This window comes from Fukomys damarensis, unplaced genomic scaffold, assembly GCF_012274545.1.
Source record: "Fukomys damarensis isolate Sample0158 unplaced genomic scaffold, DMR_v1.0_HiC HiC_scaffold_23, whole genome shotgun sequence".
In the NCBI taxonomy this organism is placed as follows: Eukaryota; Metazoa; Chordata; class Mammalia; order Rodentia; family Bathyergidae; genus Fukomys; species Fukomys damarensis.
This window is the reverse complement of record NW_022900935.1, coordinates 43614788-43638951: the sequence shown is the minus strand read 5'-3', so window position 1 is coordinate 43638951 and position 24164 is coordinate 43614788.

Sequence of the window (24164 nt, the reverse complement as noted above, 5' to 3'; positions counted from 1 at the left end):
TCCTTGTGCATTTCCTTCTCTCTTGCCAGCAGCCATGGCCACCCCACACTTTCTCCTCTTATCCAGTCGATGCTGGATTTTCTACCAAAGCTCCAGCTCCACCAGTCTGGTGGGATTGGAGCTTGACCTCAGGCTGAAGCCACAGTTGTGTACTGGCCCCTTCTTCCAAATGGAGGCCTCCTCCCATCATCTCCAGAGGCTTCAGGGTGTTTTTTTTTTTTTTTTAATTTTGTTTTGTCTTAAAGCTGCTTTCTGTGTAAGGGTAATTCATTGGGAACTCCTTCTACCACAAGTCCTCAATGACTGTTTAATCCTCTAGTTTCATTAATCAGTTAGGCTTTTCTGCCTCTGATTCTTCCAGGTCTGGAACAGGGGAAGGATGAGACAGAGTCAAGAAGGGTAAGGTAGAGAAAGTAATCATGGTGCCAAACACCTGCTTTACTCACAGCTTAAGTCCCTGTCTGGTTTTTTTTTTTTTTTTTTTTTTTTTTGTACCGGTGATTGAACTTGCAAGGCAGGCCACCAAACCGCTGAGCTAAATCCTCGCCCCCCCCCTCTGTTTTTTTTTTTTTTTGTACCGGTGATTGAACTTGCAAGGCAGGCCACCAAACCGCTGAGCTAAATCCTCGCCCCCCCCCTCTGTTTTTTTTTTTTTTTGTACCGGTGATTGAACTTGCAAGGCAGGCCACCAAACCGCTGAGCTAAATCCTCGCCCCCCCCCTCTGTTTTTTTTTTTTTTTGTACCGGTGATTGAACTTGCAAGGCAGGCCACCAAACCGCTGAGCTAAATCCTCGCCCCCCCCCTCTGTTTTTTTTTTTTTTTTTTTTTTTGTACCGGTGATTGAACTTGCAAGGCAGGCCACCAAACCGCTGAGCTAAATCCTCGCCCCCCCCCTCTGTTTTATATATGATCTTCTAAGATTTAATTATAGCTCTCATTGGCTAAAGTGAGTTTGACACCGTTTATAAAAATCTCCCAGTTCTGCTCCTAAAGAACTCCATTAGCTGATGGGGCTTCTGCCCATGGCCAGTGTCGGTGCCCTAGCACCAGAACCAAATGACCTGGACTGGAAACAGAGCCACTTCCCAGTGGTGTGGCCTGGGGTGTGGCCCTTGCCACCTCTACCTTTCCATCTGTAGGCAGGGCCATCGCAGCCCTGTGGCAGGACAGTGCAGGGTATGCTCTGGTCCCCTGCAGGCTGTGGCTGCCAGAATGGAGCCGCTTTCCTCAGCCCAGACTAACTGAAGCTGGGAGGCCATGGAGGAGGTGAAAGTGCTGTGCATCTGAGATGCAGCACCTTGAGGACCCACCAGAGGCTTCTGGAGAAGCTCCTGCATGCACCCTGGGCTGCTGCATCTAGCTCGCCTCACACCAGCACATATCTGTGTGCTGAGAGCTGCCAGGAGGCACCTCACAGAGGTTCTCGAAGAACACTTGCCACCAATGGGCCCTCCCCAGGTGCTGATGCCAGCTCACATGATACTGGCTCCCAGGGCATCAGAGATGGTCACAGCTGTGTGTCTGGATTATGACTCTTCTTGGTTCCTCCAGAGTACACTCGTGTTTGGAGAAATCTTTGTTGTATTTGTAGCTTGACAGCTAAATCCAAATGTTGAGGTCCCAGCTTCTGATTCCAACATGGGGGTGTTTGGCGTGGGGCCACTGGGAGGGGATTAGGTGGGGAGCGAGGAACCCTGGTGATGAAATTAGTGCCCTGAAGGAAGGCACACCAGAATTATCTCTCCCTCCCTCCCTCCCTCTCTCTTTCTTCCCACCCCCTCCATCTGTCTGCACTGTCAGTGCTCAGTGGGGAGAGAAAGTGTCATCTACAAACCAGGAAGGGGATGCTCACTGGAGTCCAACCGTGCTGCCACCCAGGCCTCCAGGACAGTGAGCAGTAAATGCCCACTGTGTGGCTCCCTGTTGGTGTGGCTTTATCACACAGTCCAAGATGACCAGGACAGAGTGCTGCCACTTGGCAACCATCAGCTGGTCACGTGGCTTCTGCGGCTACAGTAGAGGTGCTGGTGGGCAGCAGGGGCGGTGAGCGGTGGAAGTGTCCCCACGTACCTGGAATGGAGCTCCCTTCAGAGGACAGACAGTCTCTGCTCCTTGATAGGGAGGTGGTAGCTGCCACTTGGTGGCTTTAGAACTATCAGAAGCCCCGTTATTGACAGCTCTAGCTTCTCAGGCCCGGCTGCTTGGAGACTGAGTCCCCGACAGATGGGAGTCAGCATCAGCGTGGGCTGTGGTGAAAACACAGCGCATCCTGATGAGGCCCGTCCATGTCCTTGGTGTCCCCCAGGCCCACTACTGTGAAGGGCGAGGGCTTGCAAGGGACGTGTTGGCTGGCATTTGCTGCCTGTTCTTTGGGATGGGGCATGTCTGGAAGTGACAGGGCCTGTCCTGTGCCTGCCCCTGACAAAGCTGGTGGAGAAACGGGGGAGGGACAGAGTTCCAGCCAATGGGCCAGAGTATCAGCAGCAGTGAGTCTCTGTGTCTCCTGGATGCCATCCGTGGGCACAGGTGAGGCTCCAGACTATTGGAAGTCCACGTGAGGGCTGCGACAGGTCCCTGACATGGCTTTTCTTGTCCTTCACCGGCTCAGGGGCAGTCACTGGCAGGCAGAGGGAAGGCCTTCATTGTGCTTCAGACCTCTAAGTCTAGTTCAGGGAGTCTCTATTCAGAAGTGGGAGCTGACCTTGGTGTGTGTGGGGGGAAGGCTACATTCAGGCTTGGCACCTGGAGGTCCAGCCGCCCCTTAGTCCATGGCCAAGCCTGGGTGCCCCAACCTCACTGACTCCCACTTCCACTGCCACCAAGCACTTCCTTGGTGAATGCAGATCTGTGCCCACAGTGAAGGGAGTGCTTGTTAGCTGCCGAGGGTTTTCTGCCTCCTCCAAGGTCTCCAATGAGAACCTTTGCTTTTTTGTCTTAGCCAAGATCACCTGAGTGTCTTCAAATGACCATGTGGCAGATGTTGCTCTTGGCAAGGTTAGAGCTGTTGTCTGCCCTCCCATAAATTGTACTTACACAGCACGTGTGTACCTGTGTGTGTGTGTGCGCGCATATGTGTGAATCTCCTTGTGCCCTTTGGTGTCACTGCTGGTGTCTTCAAAGCACCCACGTGCTCACCCATTACTGTGCAGGGACAGGGCCTGGTATCTGCACACCAGGGATGATGCCTCAGACTGGTGACAGCTGGGTGGGGATCCTCAGATTGGGAAGACCGGCCTGTGGGGGTAGTGAGAATTAGCTCACTGGCCAGTGAGCAGTCAGGGCACCCCAGGGTGTCTCCAGCAAGAGGGGCTCCTGGGGCTGCAGAGCTGGAGAGCTGGGTACCCAGGGCCCTCAGCCGGAGGTGCTGAGTGAATGAGTGGTGAAGCTGGGACTTGGTCACACTTCTTCACCCCTCATACACCCAGGCTTCAAGCTGGACACACAGCAAACGCTTGGTAAACGTGGAGCAAATGGCAGGGCTGCTTGAGGCCCTGTGGAATTCAGAAACGCATGCATGGCCTTTTCTGGCCCAGAGGGTACCCCTGGGCCTCACACTGCAGCTTTGGTTTCTCTGGAGGCAGGGGCCAGGGCCACATGTCTCTCCATCTACTCCAGCCTGCAGAACTGGTGGAAGGAGGCCAGAAGTAGTGGCACACACTTGTAATCCCAGCCGCTTGAGAGGCTGAGGCAGGAAGATCCAAAGTTTGAGTCCAGCCTGGGCAACTTAATGAAACCCCATTTCAAAAGGAATTAAAAAAAAAAAAACAGGGCTGGGGATGTAGTTTAGTGTTCCTTGGTTTCAATTCCCAGTAAAATACGCCCCCCATGCCAGCTTGTAGCAGGACCCTAAATAGCTGATTTTGCCACAGATAAGTCTGAACTTTTTCTTTGCAAGTCCAATAGGGGACATCTATATATACTCATCTCCGTCCATCCTCTGCAACCCTGCCAGGGTGGCTGTAATAACTATGTTTCATGCAATAATTATACTGTATTCTTGATGGTGGAAATACAGACACTACCCTTCCCAAACAGACACTTGGGAAGGTCTGAAAATCTTCCGCAGAGATTCATGGGCACAATTTTGATATGATAAGTTCAGATGGGAAAAGATTTTGGGGCGGGTGTGGCACAGGGGGTCCTGCCATGGGACCTCCACTCCACGCACAGCACATGGGGCTTCCTGGTTTTGACTCAGGCTGGGTTGTCTGTGGGCCGGGCTGGGAGGGGAGGGGCCTCCACCTGAGCTGATTTTCCTCCAGGCGACTTCACTGGGACAAGGTTTTATGTGGCAGATAATGAGAAAAGCAGCTGTAAAACCCTAAAGGAATGAAAAATAATTTCCGAAGAGATGCTAAGAGCATCTTAGTATGAGAGAGTTGCTCTGATGGCTTCAATTACCACAAAGAACATGCATCTGTAGTGCATATTTTAATAGGCATTAAAGACATTTTAATGAGAAAGCGATTTAAAAGTTGGTAAACATGTGTCTTTTGTTGATACGAGATTGGGATTCCTGGCAGGGCGGGGCCAGGGCTCCTCAGCACCAGGCCGCTTGGTGCTTGGCTCTGCATATTTCAGCAGCTGAGCTCAGACCTGTGCCTGTGATTTGGGCATAATTACAAACAGGCTTCACTTGGGCATGATTATAAAGGAGCCCCGATGCTGATGAAGGAGCCGGTGTTGGCAGCTTCCATCTTGGCTGCTGGTCACCCCTAGCTGGGCTCCGTCTCCCAGCTGCAATGGGTGACACTGGCCCAAGCTGGAGCACCGGCCACTGTCCCCAAAGCCTGTGAGTCTAGGGCGAAGCCCAGAGCTGGGGCAGAGGCTTCGCTCACAGGTCACTGGGGCCAACGGCAGCTGGTGGCAGCCAGGTGCCCTGTTCCCGGCCTCCTGTGTGGGCTTCTGTGCTGAGCTCCCTGCAGCTCCTCTGCACTCCTTCTCAGTGCCTGTGGGTCTGAAGTGTGGGCTCAGGGGTCTCTGCTTGGGGTCTCCAGGGCTGCATTGGCCTCAGGTTGCTGCCGTGGTGGGTGGTGATTCTAACTTCCTTTCAGTGTGGTCAGAATTCATCCATGCAGTTGGACCTTGCAGCGACTCCCTCTTTGTGGCGAGTGGGGAGGAGGTCAAACAAGTGAAACATGAAATACAGTCTCTACTACAAGACCAGGTTTGACTCCAAGACCTTGGAACCACGGTGGAAGGGACCTTTTCCAGTTGTCCTGTCTACTCCTCTGGTTGTGAAGGTTACAGAACACCTGATGTGGATCCATCGCAACCACCTCAAGCCCGGACCGAACTACAGTCCAGAGGCACGGAAAATGGAACATCGTCAGCAAACCCGGAGAATTGAAAGTAAAACTCCGCTCAACTGGACCTTCATTATGATCTGGGTGATTTCCCTTGGGACAATAATAGCATTATCCAAGGAGAACTTAAGTCATACTAAAAATGTTTGGGTACAATTAGCTGAATCCTTAAATTTGTCTGAAATATGTTTAAATGCTGCTATAAATTTTCATTATGTGCTTGGAAGATGTTTGGTTCCAATATGCACCCCACCTGAAAGTATTAGACCATATACTATGTTTAAAAATTTACTCTCTGTGCCAAATATAAAGGTTATACTTCCCAGTGTTTAAATCTTAAACAAACAGATGCTAAAGTTATTCCTATGATTATTTCTGTGATAGGTATACCCTCAATTGGAATACATGCTGATAAGGCAGTTAGGAAATTAGCTTGCAAGGTAGTTAAAGGGTTAAATACCACCTCTGCCACATTGGCGCTAATTAATCAAGAACTCCAAGAACAATGTTGTTTTTATACAAATAAGTCTGGTATTATTAGAGATAAGATCAGAACCTTACAGGAAGATTTAGAAAAACGCAGAAAGGATTTACGCGAAAACCCCCTCTGGACTGGGCTCAATGGGTTTCTGCCTTATCTCCTCCCTTTATTGGGGCCCCTACTAGGGCTCCTGATATTATTAACCATTGGGCCTCTAATATTTAATAGACTTACGGCCTTTATTAAACAACAGATAGATACCATGCAAGCCAAGGCCATCCAAATCCATTACCATCATCTTGATCTGGCCGATCAGGAGGAAAATTATTTACAGGTCCAAACATCTATGGAGACCAGAGAATAAGCCTGACATCTGAGAGGTCCAAAAAGAGAATATTACCAAGTCCTTACAGTCACAGTTACTGGAGGGCCTTGGAATATCCTTGAAGTCTTCTAGAGACTTCTCCTCTCTTGCTACAGTTGACCCCAATGACGGGTAAGACAGTCAATGCCTGACTGATCAACCTAAGACAGGGGCTTCTGTCGAGATGTCAAGGCCATCTCTTCCTCTACCAACTACCCGGCCTCTACTTCTACTCTATGGTTAAAGCCTACTGACAAGATCAGGATACCTGGGATAGTCTTTCTAAACTAATTGGCCTCCACTCCTGGCTTGCGTGATATATATCTCTTCATGTTTTTACTGTAAAAAGGGAGGAGATGTAGGAGACCAAATATTCATACTCTCAGAGTTGTTTTTGAGCCTAACATAACCACCTCCATGTTTACATCTGAGTCACCTCACTGGCACAGACGTGCAGATGACTGTACTAATGGCCTTGCTCATTTAATGACCTAATCTGTTACATAACAACTGTATCTCATCATAACTGTTACTGTACAATATGTTTCTCCTTTATCATCTTATGATTAGCTACTTCCTCTTACAAATTTGTGGTTTTTGCCTTTATATACTGCTTGTGCCTGCAAATAAATGAGACCTTGACAAGCCTCTGCTTGGTCTCCTTCTCTCTGCGCCTCTCTTGTCCCATTTCCAGGTATCTCCCCTTCTCGAGCTCTGCTGATTACTGACCCCGCGGGCCGGGGCAATGGGGGTGATGTTGGATGATGGTGGTGATGATGGTGATGGTGATGGTGGTGATGGTGATGATAATGATAGTGATGGTGATGGTGGTGGTGGTGATGATGATGGTGATGATGGTGATGGTGATGGTGGTGGTGGTGATGATGATGGTGATGATGGTGATGGTGATGGTGGTGGTGGTGATGTTGATGCTGATGGTGATAGTGGTGGTGATGATGGCAATGGTGGTGAAGATGGTGTTGATGATGGTGATGGTGATGGTGGTGGTGGTGGTGGTGGTGATAGTGATGGTCGTGATGGTGATAGTGATGTTGGTGATGGTGGTGGTGATGGTGATGGTGATGGTGGTGATGATGGTGGTGGTGATGGAGATGGTGATGGTGGTGGTGATGGTGATGGTGGTGGTAATGGTAATAATCTCTTTTTAACTTGCTAAAGTATATTTTGGCTTTATGGGGCTTTTGTGTCTAGAGAAGCCATTCCTAGTTATTGAAAGCCAAAACAGCAGGAGATTTTATTGAAATTTAAAAAACATTACATGCCATTTCTCGGAGGTCAAGGAGGAGGATAGCAAGTAACTTAGACTTAGTAAAATCCTGTCTGAAAATGAGAAATAAATTTAAAAATAGGGCTGAGGAGTAGAGCCCAATGGAAGGGGCCTAGGTTTAGCCCCCACGACAAGCAAAGAAACCAATGAAGAAGAGAAGAATTGCATGCGGTGCACAGGCAAAGAGGGTGAGTCACACCAGGAGTGTTCTGAAGTCAGCAGAAATTCAGGCCGATCACCTCTGCCCTTTACAGTCTGTCCAATAATGCAAACCCCAGAGGAAACAGAGGTGGCCCTGCAGCCATGCCCTGGCCCAGGGGACTTGGATGAGAGGAGGTGGACAGCAGCCAGTGTGCCTGGTGTGGCCTGGGGGAGGCCGAGGGCCTCTGCATTCAGGAAGCACAGGTCACTTGTACTGTGACTATTTGGTCACTATTTGGTTTATAAACAGGTGAGAGCACAACCCACAGGCACAAACTGTCCACCTCATGTGTACTGTCGAGGACTTGTTACACAGCTCATGTCCCTATGACCATCCCAAGGTCAAGGGTTGGGCTGTCCATGCTTTATCAGCTGGCGGGCTTGCTCCCCTCATTATGCCCCAAAGTGGCCCCACTGTTGCCTTCTAACACTATACGATAGTTTTCCAAATTTTTGGACACAATTCAAATGAGTTGTGTGTTGTTACTTTTCTTTGGTACTGGGGATTGAACTCAGGACCTTGCACTTGTGAGACAGGTGGCAGAACCACTGAGCCAAATCCCTGGCCCTATTATGTTTTTATTTTCACCCATCCATCCATCCATCCATTTACTCCTTTATCTGAGTCATTCATTTATCTACTCACTCACCCATCCATTTACTTATTATTCATCTTTCAAACTCTTCGTGTATCCACCCATCCGTGAATATTCACTGGAAGGCCTTATTCTCTGGGCCCCGGGGAAAACTGTGATTGAGACGGACAGGATCCTTCTCCTCACTGACCCTATATTTTACTCTGTGTGTGTGTGTATGTGTGTGTGTGTGTGTGTGTGTGTGTGTGTGTGTCTGTGTGTACAAAGAAGAGATAAATGGTTACTTCAGGTGTGGAGAGCAGTTGGGAGGGGCTGTGGTGGCCCCTTAGAGCAGAGCCAGTTGGGGAACAGCCAGAACCAGGGCCACGTGTTTCTGACTCCAGTGTCACATCTGTGTGGCATGGGGAGGACAGTAGGCCAATGAGTAACAGACCAGAGGGAGCAGAGGATCCATGCCATGGTGGCCGAGGATGCCAAGGGCGCAGCAGGCCCAGGAGCGGGTATGCCGGGAGGGCTGTGCAGACCTGGGGTCCTGCAGTGGGAGATCTGAGGTGCTGTGGAGATTCCAGGAGAGGGTAGATTGGAAGAGGCACAGGGAGAAGTGGGGGACCAGTAGGAGGATCCAGAGTGGGTGGGAAGGCCGTGGATGCATGTCACACCTTCCATCTGGCTGAGCAGGAAGATGGGTGAAGGAGGGGGACCTGGGGGACCTACTGTGGGCTGAGGCCAGGCCTGGGTTGGGAGTGGGCCAAGGGGACTCCTGCCTTGGGGACAGCCAGACCCATAGCGATCACCCCAGCTCCCACTGTGGTGAGCAGGAGGGCAGCTGTGGAGAAACACCCCTGGCTAGCCAGGGTCGAATCACTGCAGAAGGTCAGGAAAAGCAGCTCAGTACTGAAGCCACCTCTGTGCAGGCAGCCATGGGAATGCAGTCCACATGTCTGTGCTCAGGCCCAAAGGGCTTGGAACACCAAGGCTCCATCCAGGATGGAGAGTACAGGCTGGTGTCCAGGCCAGCCTCACACAGCCCTGCCGAGGGGGTGCAGGGACAGAGGCTTTGTCACTTGCTCCTTGCAGGCCACACATTGTGTGGACCCCAGGCCCTGCCGTCCACTCTGACCTTGACTGCAGGGGCTGCTGAGGCTCCACTTTCTGTCTTGCTGCCTGTGGGGTGGAGAGCATGCAGCAGACCTGGGGTCAGCGCTGACCTCACACGGCCTGGGCACTCAGGAGAGCAGGCTCTATTCCCTGAGCAGAGCAGTCACTGAGGCCCACATGGGCCCAGAAGGGTGGAATCAGGCAGAGGAGTCTGTGGGATGTGTAGGGTGCGGGCCTTCGGTGGGTGGTGGGGGACCTGGGGCGTCCTTGGATGAAATGCAGCCATGTGGGCCCCGCAGAGTGGGGGCTGAGAGAAGTCAGAGGACCCGTGCTGCTGCCACAGCACTCCTGCCCTTGAGGGGAGCAGGGGGACCCATGGTCATGGCTGCTATCATTGTCAAGGTCAGAGTCCTGCTGATTGGAGTCTGGTGCAGAGAAGCCTCGCCATATACCTTTCTCAGTTCACAGGCCTCTGATTCAGTAGCATTGTTGTTCTCTTCCCTTCACTGCCCTAACCCCTGGGCCATGCAGACAGCTGTAACACAGAACCTGGGTATGCCTAGGCTTCTGTGTCATTTACGCAGAGGGTTTCTCTCTGTTTTCTCTGCATGAGCTGGGCAATCTGCTACAATCTTCTAGAACCTGCTAGAACTTCCCAGAACCTGCTAGAACCTTCCAGAACCTGCATCATTTTCATTTTATCTCCAGGCCCCCTGTGGGACCAAGCTGTACTCACCTGCGGGGCATAGAGACTGTGGGCTTTTCAGACGTAGCACCTAGGATGTCTCCTTGGTCCCTGCAGAGAGTGCTGAGCCTGCAGTCCTATCCCCATGGTGATGATGGACATTTGTGATGCTGGTGCATGATGTGGGATGGAGGAGGTGTTTATCTGGGAAAAGCGGGAAAATAGATATGAGAATTGCCTTTGCCCTCATGGCAGCTAGATGCTGGCTCAGGCTGGAGTCGCTCTGCACCGCAGGAGGACAGTGTTGGGAAGAAGGAGCACTGGTGAAGTCCCACTCACGACCCACTGTCAGGGAGCTGCATGCAGTGACACAGTCATTGCAGGGATGGCCATGATTTGAACATTCCAAAGCAGAGAGGAAAAGTCAACTGACTCTCAGCTGTCATCAAAGCCTCGCCTCCCTCTCCCAGCTGGCAGTCTTGACATTTATGTCCCCAGCATGACTCAGCGGGTCCACAAACTGGCTCCCCAGATGGCTGAGTGTGTGGCCAGTGTCTTCAAGCTGTGAATAATGGATCAAAGTTGCTGTCCCTCAGCACAGCCACAGAGGCGTGGCACGGGGATGAGGACAGGAACAGTGTGGTTTTCTCAGAGCCAGATGTGTTTGAGGAGGAGCTGGCTGGGTTTCCCTAAGGGAACAACCTGTCTTTTTGTGACCTTCCTGAGAAACAGCCCTGTCTCTCCTGTTGATGAAGGGATAGGTGTTGGGGAAGAAAGGCCACAGGGGTGATGGGGTTTCTGCTTCTGAGTCTGTTCGGAGGGCAGATGGAGACCAGAGAGAAGGTGGAGGCAAGGAAAGGCCATGGCAAAATGGGCTTGGGAAAGTGCCTGCCCTTCCTGGGGGTGGAAGGAACTTCCTGCCCAATGTGGCACCTGGGCAGGGATGGTGGACACAGCCCTGCCTAGAGGCTGCCCCATCCCTGTGGAGTTCACACCAGAGCTGGGTTCTGCTGGGAAGAATGCACCTGCCATCCTAAGAAGTAAGAAGCTAGGGATGTCACTGTCCCTCTGGGCCTCCTGGCCAGGACAGGGCTTCTCTAGAGCATTGCTGTCACCGAGCTCTCTGGTCCCAGGATGTTGGCTCTGTCCCCCTCTGAGAGGCTCCTGATCAGGCCCCCAAGACCATCCTGGTGAGTACCAGCTAGGTGGGCACAGGCCAGGGATGGAGCCAAGGAGTTAGAGGTTCCTCAACGACTTGTAGTGACACATCAGCCTGTCCCAGAGTGTCTCCAGGGGCTTCCATGTTAGGGCCAGCCCAGAGAAGGACAGCAAGCCAGTCTCTGGGGTGCCTTGGGTTGCTGTTTCCTCTCCATGGGCTGGGGCAGTGGCATGGGGACAGGGCATGCTGGCTCAGCCTCCTGGGCGACCTTCCATGTGACCTTCCAGCCTGCTTGGTGACCTGTCTAACAGTGTCACCAGTGTGTCCTCTGCTGTCTGATCCTCCTTGGCCAGGTGCTTGTTCTCTGCCAGAATTCCTCCCTCCCCAGGGCCACCAGCCTCCCTGTGGCTGCTGCCCAGACTCTCCCATCAGCTGTGGGAGATGGTGAGAAGCTGCCACCTGAAGGGCTTGAAATGGGGGTCCTTGGGGATGGGAGGGTGGGCACTGCACCCCGAGAAGCACTGTACCCATTGTCAAACATCATCAAGACCATGTGAACAGAGTGCAGCGCACCTGTTCAGCCCAGGGACATTGGCTGGGGACAGCCTGTGCCCCAGGAATGGACAGGCTGGGATGCTGTGGCACACAGCTTTGGGAAGCTTAGTGCTCAGTCAGGGCCTGATTACGTGAGAGACCTGCCCATCACTGGAGCTGTGGCTTTGCACATGGCTACTCAGAAATGGCGTCCCCTGTATGTAGCCTCCCTGATATCTCCTCACACCTGCAGAGCCACAGGGCTTTTCCTGGTTGCCTCCAGAGGGCCCGGGCAGATTGCCATGGTGTAAGGCTGGCACTCTCGGGTGGCATGAGGTTGTATTATTCAGCTCTCCTGTTGCTAGGACATAATACCCAACACACACAGGAATTGAAGTTAAATTTGGCTCATGTTTCAGGGGATTCAGTCCATGGTCAGCTGGCTCCAAGGCATGGGCATCATGGCAGAAGGGTGTGGAGGAGCAAAGCTGCTTGCCTCATGGAAGCCAGGAAGCAGAAAGAGAAGGGATGAGCTGGGAGGGAGTCAGACCCTCCAAAGGCACACGCTCAGTGACCTACTGGGCAGGCCCCACCTCCTAGCTGCACATTCAGCTGTGGACTCTTTAGTGGATTAATCCACTGATGTAGAAACTTATGGTTCACATCCTTTAAGAGCCCCACCTCTGTGTGTGGGAGGATTTGGGGGACATCTTAGATCTAAACCAGAAGAGAGGTAAAGGGCTAGCCATGCCCTATTGTGATATGACCAGGACTGATGTCCTCACTTTCTGAGTCTCTCACTTTGCCTCTGAACTGGGATCATAATAGGAACCTTCCTGGTTGTCGTGGGGTTTACAGAAATAAACTGAAAACAGCCCAGCACCTGGCACAGGCCCAGAGAGCTGAAAGCTTTGCATCAGCAGCCCGCCTTGTGCACAGCCAGGAGAGCTCATGGCAGTCACTGGGTCGGTCTGTGCCCAGGTTTCCAGTGCCCAGCTTGAGGGGAACACTAGGTGGGATAGGCACTGAGCAGGGAGATCCACAGTGCTCGGGAAGGGCAGCCACTGCCGTGCCCCGATGACTGCTGCCTGTTTTTCCTCTTCACGTACCATCACGCATTTATGTTATGGTAATTTTTAACAGGGCTTTACAGAGGAGTACTCTCCATCCTGTAAAAGGCAGTCTCCGGGGAAGAGTCGGTTGGATTTTGACAGTGGCCTTCTCCCTGATGGAGTGAGGGCAATGTATCACTGCAGAAGGGACCTGCACTCTCTGCAGCTCATTCTGCCCCCACTGTGACCTGGGTCTGACTTCCCTTGCTGTAGATGCCTTCTGCTCACTCCTGAAGGCCACCTCGCCAAAGTCCCATCGTCCTTTTGCTCTCTGTCCCATCTGGCTCATTCATCCCACTTTGCCTTTTTGAGACTCAACCAATCAGCAACCAGCAATTTGTTCTTCCTCCTCTCCCTCTGGGTCCTACCCACTGAGTAGATCCCGCTGCTGGTCTCAGTGCTTATTCTCTTGTCGAAGGGCACCTGGCGGCTTCCAGGGGTCCTCAGTCCAGTATCGCACTCAAGTGTGTATGCTTGCCCAGCATTGCGGAGGCAGGGATCCCTCCACGTTCCTCTCGGCCTGGGGGTGGCACTGCTGGTTTTTGGGGGTGAGTGCACATGAGCCACTTGAGCATCGGTCACGCTTTGCCAAGGTGGCATAACCCCTCCTCCAGCTCCCTTGCAGCTCTGGAGCTGCCCCCAGGAATGTGATGTGCACAGCTCTTTGCCACAGTTCCAGTCTGCATGGCCTGAGTGGCTGCGGTGCTGAGTGTCCGTCTCGGGCTGCTGGGCATCCAGGGATTTCATGCAGCGTGGGCTCTGGGCTCTTGCACGTGTGGCTGGAAGTCGTGACTCTGTGGGAGTTCTTTACATATCCGGGTGTGAGTTGTTCATCACTTGTGCATTGCACATCCATTATCCTGAGGCTTGCTTCTGTGTTTGCTGGGAGGGACACCTGGATGAGCAGAGGCATTTTGTGTCCTAGGAGGTCCCTGTGCAACCCCAGACCTCAAAGGCCCAGTGCTGGGCTTCCTATTCAGGCTTCATGTCTTTAGCTTTCCCACTGTGGTTCATCATCAACTCTGCGTAATTTTTGTGTGCGGTGTGTGTAAGAGTGAATATTTTACACATATAGATATCCAGTTGTTTGGGTATAAATTGCTGTCAAGATTTTCCCATCTATTGAATTGGTACCTTTAAAAAAAATTAGTTCACGTACACATTCATGTGCATTTATCTGAGCATGCTTATGCACTCATGCACACATTTCTAGAATCATTGATTTTGCTCTGCTGATCTATTTATGATATTCTTTTGCCAAATCCACTGTGTCTCAGTTACTGTGACTTTATAGAAGTCTTAAAATAAGGTAGGATAACTACTAATTTTTCAAGAGTGGCTTGACACTTTCTTCTACTATTGACCTTTTAAAATTGCCATAAAATTGTAAATCAACTTGTTGACTTTTACCAAAATTTAACCCAAAATTTTATTGGAGTGATGCTGGCTCTGCAGATGGACCTGGGGACTCAACAGCTTAGCAGTATGAGCTATTCCCATCCTCTCCTCTCCCCATTTCTTCATCTCTCAGCTTCTTTCAGAACTATTTTGGGTTTAAAATATGCAAGTCTTACACATTTTTAGATAAGTTCAATGCAATTATAAATGGTATTTTGATTTCATTTCCAATAACTTTGTAGGTTTATAGAAATGTCATTTTCTTTCATATAATAGTCTTATCTCTTGCAACTTTGATAGATTCACGTATCAGTTTTAACAATTTGTGTACGACTGTGGCTTCTATGTGTGCCATCACATGCTCTGAGCACAGAGGCAGCTTAAATGTATCTATTCTGATCCTTATGCTTTTGATTTCTGGGCTCTCGTTTGGCAAAAAAGTAAGACCTTGGCTTGTGAACATAATTCATTCTGGAAACATGCACAATCCAAAGCACTTGTGTATCAAAGTGAATTTCACCCAAGAAATAATAGAAACTCAGATGATTCATTCTGCACCCCCAAGTTATTCATATAAAATGATTACAACACTGTAAAATAACACAAAATAATAAAGAGAATATGAAATATAATGAAAAATAACCTATGCGTACCTGTGAAAACCTTCGTGGCTGGTGTGAGGGAGACAAGAGGGAGGAGGGCCACCATGCAGGATGGCTTCCACCATCACTCACGGGATCACTGCTATCTACTGGCTGAGTGGAATCTTTTCTTCCTGTGTGCCTTTACAAGGAATCTGGCCAGTGTGTTTTGCTTTTCCTGCCTTTCAAGGGATTCATGGGAATGTGATGTTGCATTGTTGTTAAACAGATTCATCGTGTGAACTGCGACATCCTTATTTGGGAGATGCTTTTCCATGAATGTGCTGTTTCCCACATTTTACATCACCTTAATCTTATCGGAAGTGACAGATTCCTCCACCTTTTTCTACTCCTTCTCTGCAGAAGAGTTTTCCTCCATGTATTGGCCATGAACACGAGGGTGTTCTGCTCAGTGTCATTCTGTGACCCCAAGCTCGGGTTCTGGGTTCTGAAGGAGGGGCAGGGAAGCCACATCTTCAGTGACACCAGAACTGCTCCCCTCCCTGAGGTCCAGCCCTTGGTGCCATTTGGGGTCACAGCCTGAGCTCCAGGAGAGCCCTGGGGATGCCAGGCCCTCTTCCCCTTCCTGCCACCTAGGGACCCTGTCTGCCACCCACAGGCTCTGCCTCCTGCTTCAGCCCCAAGTCCTGCCTTGGGCACCTAAAGAGCATCATCAAACCTGGCTGGGGGACGGAGACTCCCTGGGTCACTGTGCTGGGTGTCCTTCGAAGGCTCCTCTGGGAGGGACAGCTCTGTGCCCACCACGTCTTCGCATGGGTTTACCACTGAGGGATGCAGGGCCTGGGCCTCACCTAGAGCGGATCAGCCTTGCAGGTGCGGAAGATGATACCCTTTCCTCTGAGATGCAGGGCCCAGCCCCCGCCTCACGCCGGGCAGGCTGCTGGAAAAGCAAGGAGGTGGGGAGCCCACCCAAACGCTACCTGGCGCCAACACACATTGATTCAACAAGGGTAGTCGTGCGAAGTGCCTCTGAGGAGCTGAGCAGGGACACAGGAACCCAGCCCCGAGGTGAGCTGGGGCAGGGGGAGGCCAGCTGGACCGTGGGGTCCGAGGCAGCCTCAGGTGCCATGCAGCGCTGGCTGCTGTCCCAGAGTTGTGAGCATTGGTTACCCAAAGGAGGTAAACGGCCTTGCAAGTGTCTGCACCTCCTCTATTTTTAGCAAGGTAAAATTGTTATAGATTTAATGGGAGAAATAAATACAGCCCTTCACCCTCCAAGGAATTAGCACTGTAAATAATTTTTCAAGCAAAGAATAAAGATGAGAAGCCCATAAAAGTAGTTCCATCTAATTTGGCCCAGTTTCAAATGATCTAATTAGAGAAAGGCCACAGTTTCTTGTTTTTAAAGGTGTTTACCCAGGTTGTTCGCAGTTAGATGGGAAAATGAATAGAGCAAGTGCCACGCAGAATGAGGGAGATGGCGAGGACCAATTACCAGGAAGGGCACAGGCAAGGTCCACAGAGTCACCCACAAGACACGAGCACCAGTCATGGGGGATCAATCACCCGCCATGAGCCGATGGGTGAGTGGGGCAGTGATAAGCCATTAATTTGTTTCACTGAAAATGAACAATTATGACACAAGTACCGTCTGCAGCCTTCTCTTCATTGTTCCGCACCATGTGGGCCACTTTCCCAACTATGCCCTTCTTGGAGGAAGTGATAAATGTGTGCAGGGCGCAATCATTTTTATTACACACAAGGTGAAGGTCTTTCCTACTGATCATGGTTAGGATCTCACTGCTGACATCTACCGCATGCCACGTTCTCACAGCTGGCTTCTGGGAGGTGAGTGGGGTCCACACCTGTGGCGTGGCCAGGCATGGTCCCTGAAGAGCTCTCTGGTATGGGAGACCTTTCTCTCTGGGCTCCACACCTCTCTGTATGAGTGGACCCAGGGTGGGCAGCACAGCAGGTGAGTCAGTTCCTTTCCAACCACGAGCAGTCACATGTTAATGACTGCTTGCTGAAGGCCCCTAGCGACAGAGTTCTGAGTGAGTTGGGGACGCCAGCTCTGGCTTACAGCCTCATGGAAGAGGAAAACATGAATAGGACATGTTGTGACAACCATGACAAAGGGACAGGAGCAAGGTGATGAGAAGGAGCTTGACTGGAAAACAGCTCTGTGTGAGGAGCCCATGGAGGTCCACAGGGGAGGTGACGGTGACTGCGGGAGGTGGCTGAGGGCCTCTGGATCCTCCTCTGAGAATAAACACTGCACAGAGTACAATGGTCACTTTCACATTTCGGGTACACAACATCCAGCACCTGCAATCTAGAGACATTCAGCCAGCTCAGGAGGAGGAGCCCAAAGGTGGCATGATGGCCATGCTGTGCTGCAGCTGGTCTGCATTGCCCTCTTCCCTCTCAGCAGCATTGGCCTTGTGGAGGGTCCCAGTCCCAACTGGTTTGATTCAGTGTGGCTGACATTACTGAGCACATCCTGTGTCTTGGAGAGTCTGCTGGGCCCTGGGGAACACACTTACGGGGTTCCCACCCAGACCAGGATGTGACCATGCTTTGGGGCAGGTGCCAAGACAGAGACCTCATGGTGTCACCAAGGCGAAGATGGGATGCACCCAGGCCTGCCCTCTGTCAGGAGGACAGGATGATCCAGCTGGGAAAGGAAGGGACACTGCCTGGCCCGAGTACAGGTGTGGAGCCATCAGAAAGAGGCAGCCTGTGCAGAGGAGGCAGAACTCGGATGGGCCAAACTGGCCTCCCTTAGGTGAGGAGAGCCCAGCTCTGTTTCGGTACAGGTTGTCTGATGGATTCTGTGTCCCCTAAGCTGTGCTGGGCCAGTGTTTGGAATGTGTCCTGAGCTGAGAGCCCCCTGCCCTACCCCTCTGTGAGAAGGAAATCTGGAAACACCATTTGGATTGGAGAGATCTGGGGAGGTAGAGGCAAATTCCGAAGAAAGGGCAGGAAACGGCAGCTGGGAGGCCAAGGCCAGGATCCAGGTGAGTAGAATGGGGACCAGATGGAGGCAGGGCCTAAGTGCCACAGTTTTTAAGGGCTGGAATGTGGCAGTGAGCTGGAAATGGGAGAGTAGAAGGAGGAATTAGGAAAGCTGCTCTGAGACTGAGCCCAAGACTTGGCTTCCAAGCAGATGTGCAGAATAGAGCCTGGAACCTGGCCAGGTCTGGACAGAACTCTTTCCAGAGGCATGGGGCAACCAGGAACCTCAAGAGGCTGCTGCAGTGGGAGCTCTGGCTCCTAGAGGAACCATATGGGGCTGCATGGCCACCACTTTCTTCCTGTCATGCTGAGAACCCTTCTGCAAAGGTTAGAAGCCTGCTTTAACCTTGGCAAGGTATAGCAGGGACCCCCAAACCATCCTTTAAGAGGCACTGAGGGCCTCCTGTATACCCTGGTTCCCTCTCCCAGGGCTGGGGGTAGGTAGGCTTCCTCCTTTGGAGGGCAAGAGGGAGGGGACTGAGGGGCCAAGCCTGTTTTGCTCTGCTGCACGCACGTTCCATTTTCCTACAGAGTCTGTGTGCCCTGCTAATGGGCAGGTTTGAAATGAAGATCTTATTACTTGAAGTAAAAATCACAGCTGCTCTTGGGAAGTGGGATTAGCTAGTGCTTGTAATGTCTTTAAATTCCTTTAATAGTACTGCTACATTGCTTTTTCAATTATTATTTTTGAAATGTATAACGATAAAGGATTGTGTTATAGTTATGTGGGTTTCTGCCAACAAAGCACAGGCCTGGGCAGGACAGCCATCTAGAAAGGCAATTTGATGTTGAGCTGCCTGAGGCTCCACAAATTTGGGTCTCCTACAAATCCCCATTGCAGAAGGGAGTTGAGCGTGGCCAATCCCACCCACTGTCTGGGTGTGCAGGAGACAGAGTGGCCCTTGTCACTCTGCACAGGGCTTTAGAGTCTTGGAAGGCAGAGAAGCCAAGGGGAGGATGGATAGGGACGACAGGTTGAAGTTGGTAGCCTTGTTATGTTTACATCTAGATGTCTCCCCAAAGCCTCATACATACATGGGTGTGGCTTTTAGGCGGAGGATGGATCATGGGGGCGTGATACTGTATTAGCCCACTGATTGGGTTAGCACAGTTGTGAGTGGTGGAATTACTGAAGAGGGAAGCCCCATTCTGGGTGGTGTGGGTAGCATCTACCAATAGGCTTGTTGTCTGGATGAAATATAAAGAGAAAAAAGTAAGCTTCCTGCCCACCCTGCCATGGACTGTTTCTCTCCCATACTACTCCTCTGCCAGGTCACCCTGCCTTGGAGCTGCTGACTAGGGACTGAAACCTCTCCAAACTGTGAGCCAAAATATACCCCTCCTCCTTTAACCCATGGATGTCAGGTGTTTTGTCACAGCCACAAGAAAATAACTAAGGCAGGCCTCATGGCAACACACATTCCTGTGTGTTCTGAAGGGCCCATGTCTCTGAGGGGGAGTGGCGCTCAGAGAGGGGAGAGGATGATGCTGAGGGAGACAGCAGAGGATGCAATCAGGGCATCTACCTGTGTTGAAGAGTCAGCAAGGAGAGAAGTCAACTGGCACCATATTCTGAGTGTGTGAGCCTGGAAACAGGCATGGCAAGGAGTGAGAGTCGAATTCTGGGTGTCAGCTTGATTGGGCCATAGGGTGCCCAGACACTGGGCAGATGTTGCCTAGGGGAGGCTCTGTGAACTGTTTTGGCTGAGTTTAGCTCCGGTCTCTGTAGACAGAGTAAAAGCAGATACACTTTCCAGTTTAGTTGGCCTCCTTCAGTCAATTGAAGAATGGGATACGCCAAAAGGGTAACCTCCCCTGAGAAAAGCAGGAAGATTTCCTGCCTGACCGCTTTCTGACTGGGTCTTCAGCTTTCTCCTCCATCACACACAAACTTCACAGACTCCTGAGTTGCTGGCCTGTTGGATCCACACCATTGTTCTCTCCTGCCCTGGGTCCCCAGCCTGCCAACTGTACTCCAGATCTTGGAACTTGCCTAGCTCTACAGCGGTATACAGCCTGTTCTTAAATATATATATTTATATTTAGTTAGCTCTCTATATCTCTGGGTTTTACAGCCATGGATTTAACTAACTGAAAATGGAAAATATATAGAGAATAATTGTGTCCTTATTAAGCACACAGGGGCATTTTTTTTTTGTCTTTATCCTTTAAGCATCTCAGGACAGCAGTGACATTGTACTGGGTCTCACAGGGCCTCTAGGAATCATTACCAGTGTCCTGGAGCATGTGTGGGCTGCTCTGCGGACTCTGCCCTTTGGCACCAGGGCTGGGGCATCCATGGGGGCATCCGCATGGCCCTGGCTGGCTTCCAGCTGGACGGCAGCAGCCATGCATGCACATTTGCTCACTTGTGGCTCTGTTCTTCTGGAGGCTGAGGGGGGGACGGGGGGACCTCTCTCCATTCAGCACCTCTGACCTATGGGCTGCAGGAGGGACATGGGGGCCTCATTCTTAGGGGACAGAACACACACTTCTAACACTTATGCAATAGGAAAATAAAGCCAAGATGAGCAGAACACCACACCCTGGATGAGAAAATCAAAGTACATAAAATATTTATCCATTTGGCTTGGTGGTGGCCAGCTGTGCATGCAGGGTGAAAATGCGCAGCTTCTGGACTCTGTCCTGTTCCCATCCCTTCCCAGGCAATTTGGTAAATGGTAGCTGAAGGCAGGGTTCATTTTTCACAATCCATTAATGTTTCATTTGTAACACTCTCCTCAGTGCGAATTTAAAACAGAATGGAATCTGTCCCCATCGTTACTCTGTTAGCAGCAGACCAGCCGCTGCTCTGAGACCAAGCAGGAACCAGGACGAGGTGTTGCTTCCCGACCTCTCCCCTGCATGTCCTCCATTTCTCTGCACCCCACGAGTCACTGGGGGACCGTGCTGTCTGCACCCTGTGGAAGCAACAGGGTGGCCTTTGGATGAAGGTGCCAGAGCTCCAACCTGTGAGCAGCTGGGCTCACAGCACTGTGAAGTGGGATGGCAGCTCCCAAGACACATGGGGTGGAGCAGAGTCACATGCAGGGGCAGCCTGTGGGACAGAGAACAGGGGCACTGGGGAGCACTCTCCACCCTGCCACCTAATGGAGGCCAGGTATAGGAGCCCATGGTGTGCAGACCAGAGGAGGGGAGTCAGGATCCCCAGAAGGCAGCCATCAGACAAGGGCCACAGAATCCACATGGTGACTGTACAGGAGGACACAACCTGGTGTTAAAGGAGGGGAGACAGTGGTAGGGCTTGTAGAGGTGAGGCAGGAGGAGGAGATATGATGGAGAGAGAGGTGGTGGGGACCTTGGCAGCCTCGGAGTGCTATGGAGAGGACAGCAAGGCTTCGTGGGCATGGGCAACTGGAGGCAGGGATGGGGCAACTCCCAGCTCTCAGCAAACCCTGCCTGCCTGCACACTGCCACCTTCCTCAGCTGTGCTGTGGATAGGTGCCCTGGGGCTGTGAGTCTCTCCTGGGGAATCCCACATCACTGTCATACCCTGTGGGTTTGGAGCTCAGATGAGAGTCAGGGCTGGTGGCAGGCACTTGGGTCCACAAACCTCCAGCCTCTGCCAGCTGTGTGGTGGGACCGTGTGAGGAGGGCATGTGCTCCCTGTACTGTCACCTGCCCCACATGGCCCTCAGATACAGCGTTCAGAGCTGGATGGCATTGTCTGCCCCTCACGCCCACTCCAGCCACACTGCCAGTGCTGGGAGAGAACATTTCTGTTGTCTGGAATTCTGTAGGGCAGCCCTGGGGTGCAGAAAGGCTAGGGAGTCAGGGGCCAGCACCTGGGGAAGCCCTTATTGGTGCCACCTTGTGTCCCTCCAAATTCATACATGTTTCATCATTTGAAGGCGACCCTGAGGACATAATTAGGGTTAAAGCAGAGCTTCCTGGTCTGCAGGATGATGTCCCGAAAGGAGAGACATATGGAAGCTCCTCCTGCACCAGCACATGTGGAAGGCTTCCAGGGACCCAGAGAGGCCCCACAGGACCCAAGCAGCCTCCAAACTGAGAGAAGATAGATGGCTGTTTGGGAGACCACATGACAGTGGGTGTCTCATTCTGGCAGCCCGGGCTGACTGATCCAGCTGGCCAGAAGAGCTGTGGTTGGAGAGCAGCTTGGAGAGTGAGAGACCAGAGGGGAGGGCAGGGAGGAAGCAGGACTTGAGTTTCTGGAGGCTGGGAGGGGTATCTGAGAGGTGGTGGGGACCTGCGGGATGGCGCTGAGTCTGAAAGGCAGGCAGACACTGTGAAGTGTCCACAAGGCCAGCCTCAGCCTAAGCGACCTTGGCAGGTTCCATGCAGAACAGGGCTGCATCCGAGCCACAGAGGGGGGACAGACAGGACAGTGGGCCAGCAGCTGGGGCTCACTGTGGCCTCATTCCCAAGTCAGAAGGTCTGGGCGTCTGCAGGTGAAGTGACTTCCTGAATCGCTGTCAGAAAGCAGCTGCAGGGGTTGAACCAGCCCTGCCCATGTGAGCATAGGTCAGGCCAAGGCTATGTCTGCCTCGGTGAACAGACTCCAGATGGGCTGTTGTGGTGCCAAGGTGCTGTCTCTTGGGTGTCCTTGGCTGTCTGGGCTTAACCAGGGCCACCAACTCCAGGTGCTAGGGCAGTCAAGATGGACGTGGGGATGAGGCCATTCTGGCTCAGGCCCCTCCACCTTTCTGCTTGCGGCGAAAGCCCTGGGTCCGCCTGCCTGGTCACAGTAGCAGTCCCATAGGCCTGGTGTCAAATCCCCTCTCTGCAGAGGAGGAAAGCACAGCTCACGGGTTTGGGGGACAGTTATGCTTTCAGGGAGATGGCCCTGTCCTCAGAGGATGGGGGGGTGAGCCCTGAACAGGGGATAGCCTGAGCTTTGCTCCTGCTGACCACAGCCAGAGCTTGTCACTGGCAGCTCTGGACTCCTGGAGTCCCCAATGGAAGAGGTCATGTTCAGCACACAGGGCTTGTTCTGGGCCAGCCTTGGGGGCTGTGATCTCGGGTGAGTGGAATCTGTAGGTCTCTTTTGTTCCTCATCTGCAGGACGTAGGCAGCAAAGTGCACAAAGGTGAGCTCTGGGAGGCAGTTGTCATAGACCTTGGGAAGTGCAACTGGACAGGAGTCACCCCACAGAGGCCAATGGACTCGCTTCGTAGGAGTGCCCCATTCTGCTGGCCTCAGGTCAGAGCTGGCCCCGAAGAGCTCTGAGTCTGTCCCCTGCCCCTGCAGCTTGTCAGTCACCTCCCGATCCCTCAGTCTCAGGTGTGGTGGCCTCAGGACTCACCCTGCGGGTTCAGTCCCTTCTCCTTCCCCACCAGGGCAGTGGGCCCACCGAGTGGTGGTGAGCTTACATGTTGGACAAGCATCCATTTCCTGGGAGTGAAAATCATTTAACGGCTCTAATCTCCGGTCTGCTGGTTTCATTATTTAAACCAAAAATGAAATGTGACCCAGAGTGAGAGAAAAGACCAAGTGTGCAGCTGAGAGCCATAATGAGGCATTTACAGCCTAGCCGGAGATGCCACTTCCCTTCCTGAGAAGGGATCAGGAGTCCCCCTAGGTGGGCAGGAGACATAAATGACTGTTGCCAAAGCCAGCCAGTGGGAAATCTAACAATAATGGTACATTTTGGAGAGAACAAATCAACTCCCACGTTATTCTGATTCCAGCAGTCCAGGGCTGACGCCTGGCACCCGGAGCCTGCCAGCTAATTATCGTGCGTGTCACATGCCCAGCCCTGGAGGACCTTAATCAGCCTCTGAGAAGAAAGCCAGGCTATCTTCTGTTCAGCCAGGAGGTTGGGGCAGAAAAGTGCTGGGGAGGGAACGTGCCTCCCCAGCAGAACAGGTCTGTGTGGTGGCCAGAGAAGGCTGTCCTGGGAGAATGCTTGGGCCTCTGCTGTCTTGTCCCCACATAATGTTTCCAGGTGACACAGAAGGGCCCCAGAGGCAGAGGGGTGGCATCATTCAGATGTGGGTGCAAAAGTTGAGTCTGAGGAAAAGGAGGGCTGGACCAGGAGTCAGGGAGCCTGGGGAGGAGGAGGCAGAGGGGAGGAAGAGGAGTCTGCTGGGCATTGCCTCAGATCACCTCTGTCATGCTGCTGTCTCTCTAATGGAACTGTCCCCTCAAGGGGTCCTCTGCTGGCCCCACCCCTGTGTCTCCCTTCTCACCCCTCCACCCTAGCCCAGTGTGGCCCATCTTCCAGAGCCCAGCTCCACCATCCACTCTAGGCTACAGTGAGTAGGAGGCAGTTGTTGATGAAGGTGACGATGGAGATGATAGTGGTGGAGATGGTAGTGGGGGAGGTGGTGACAATGA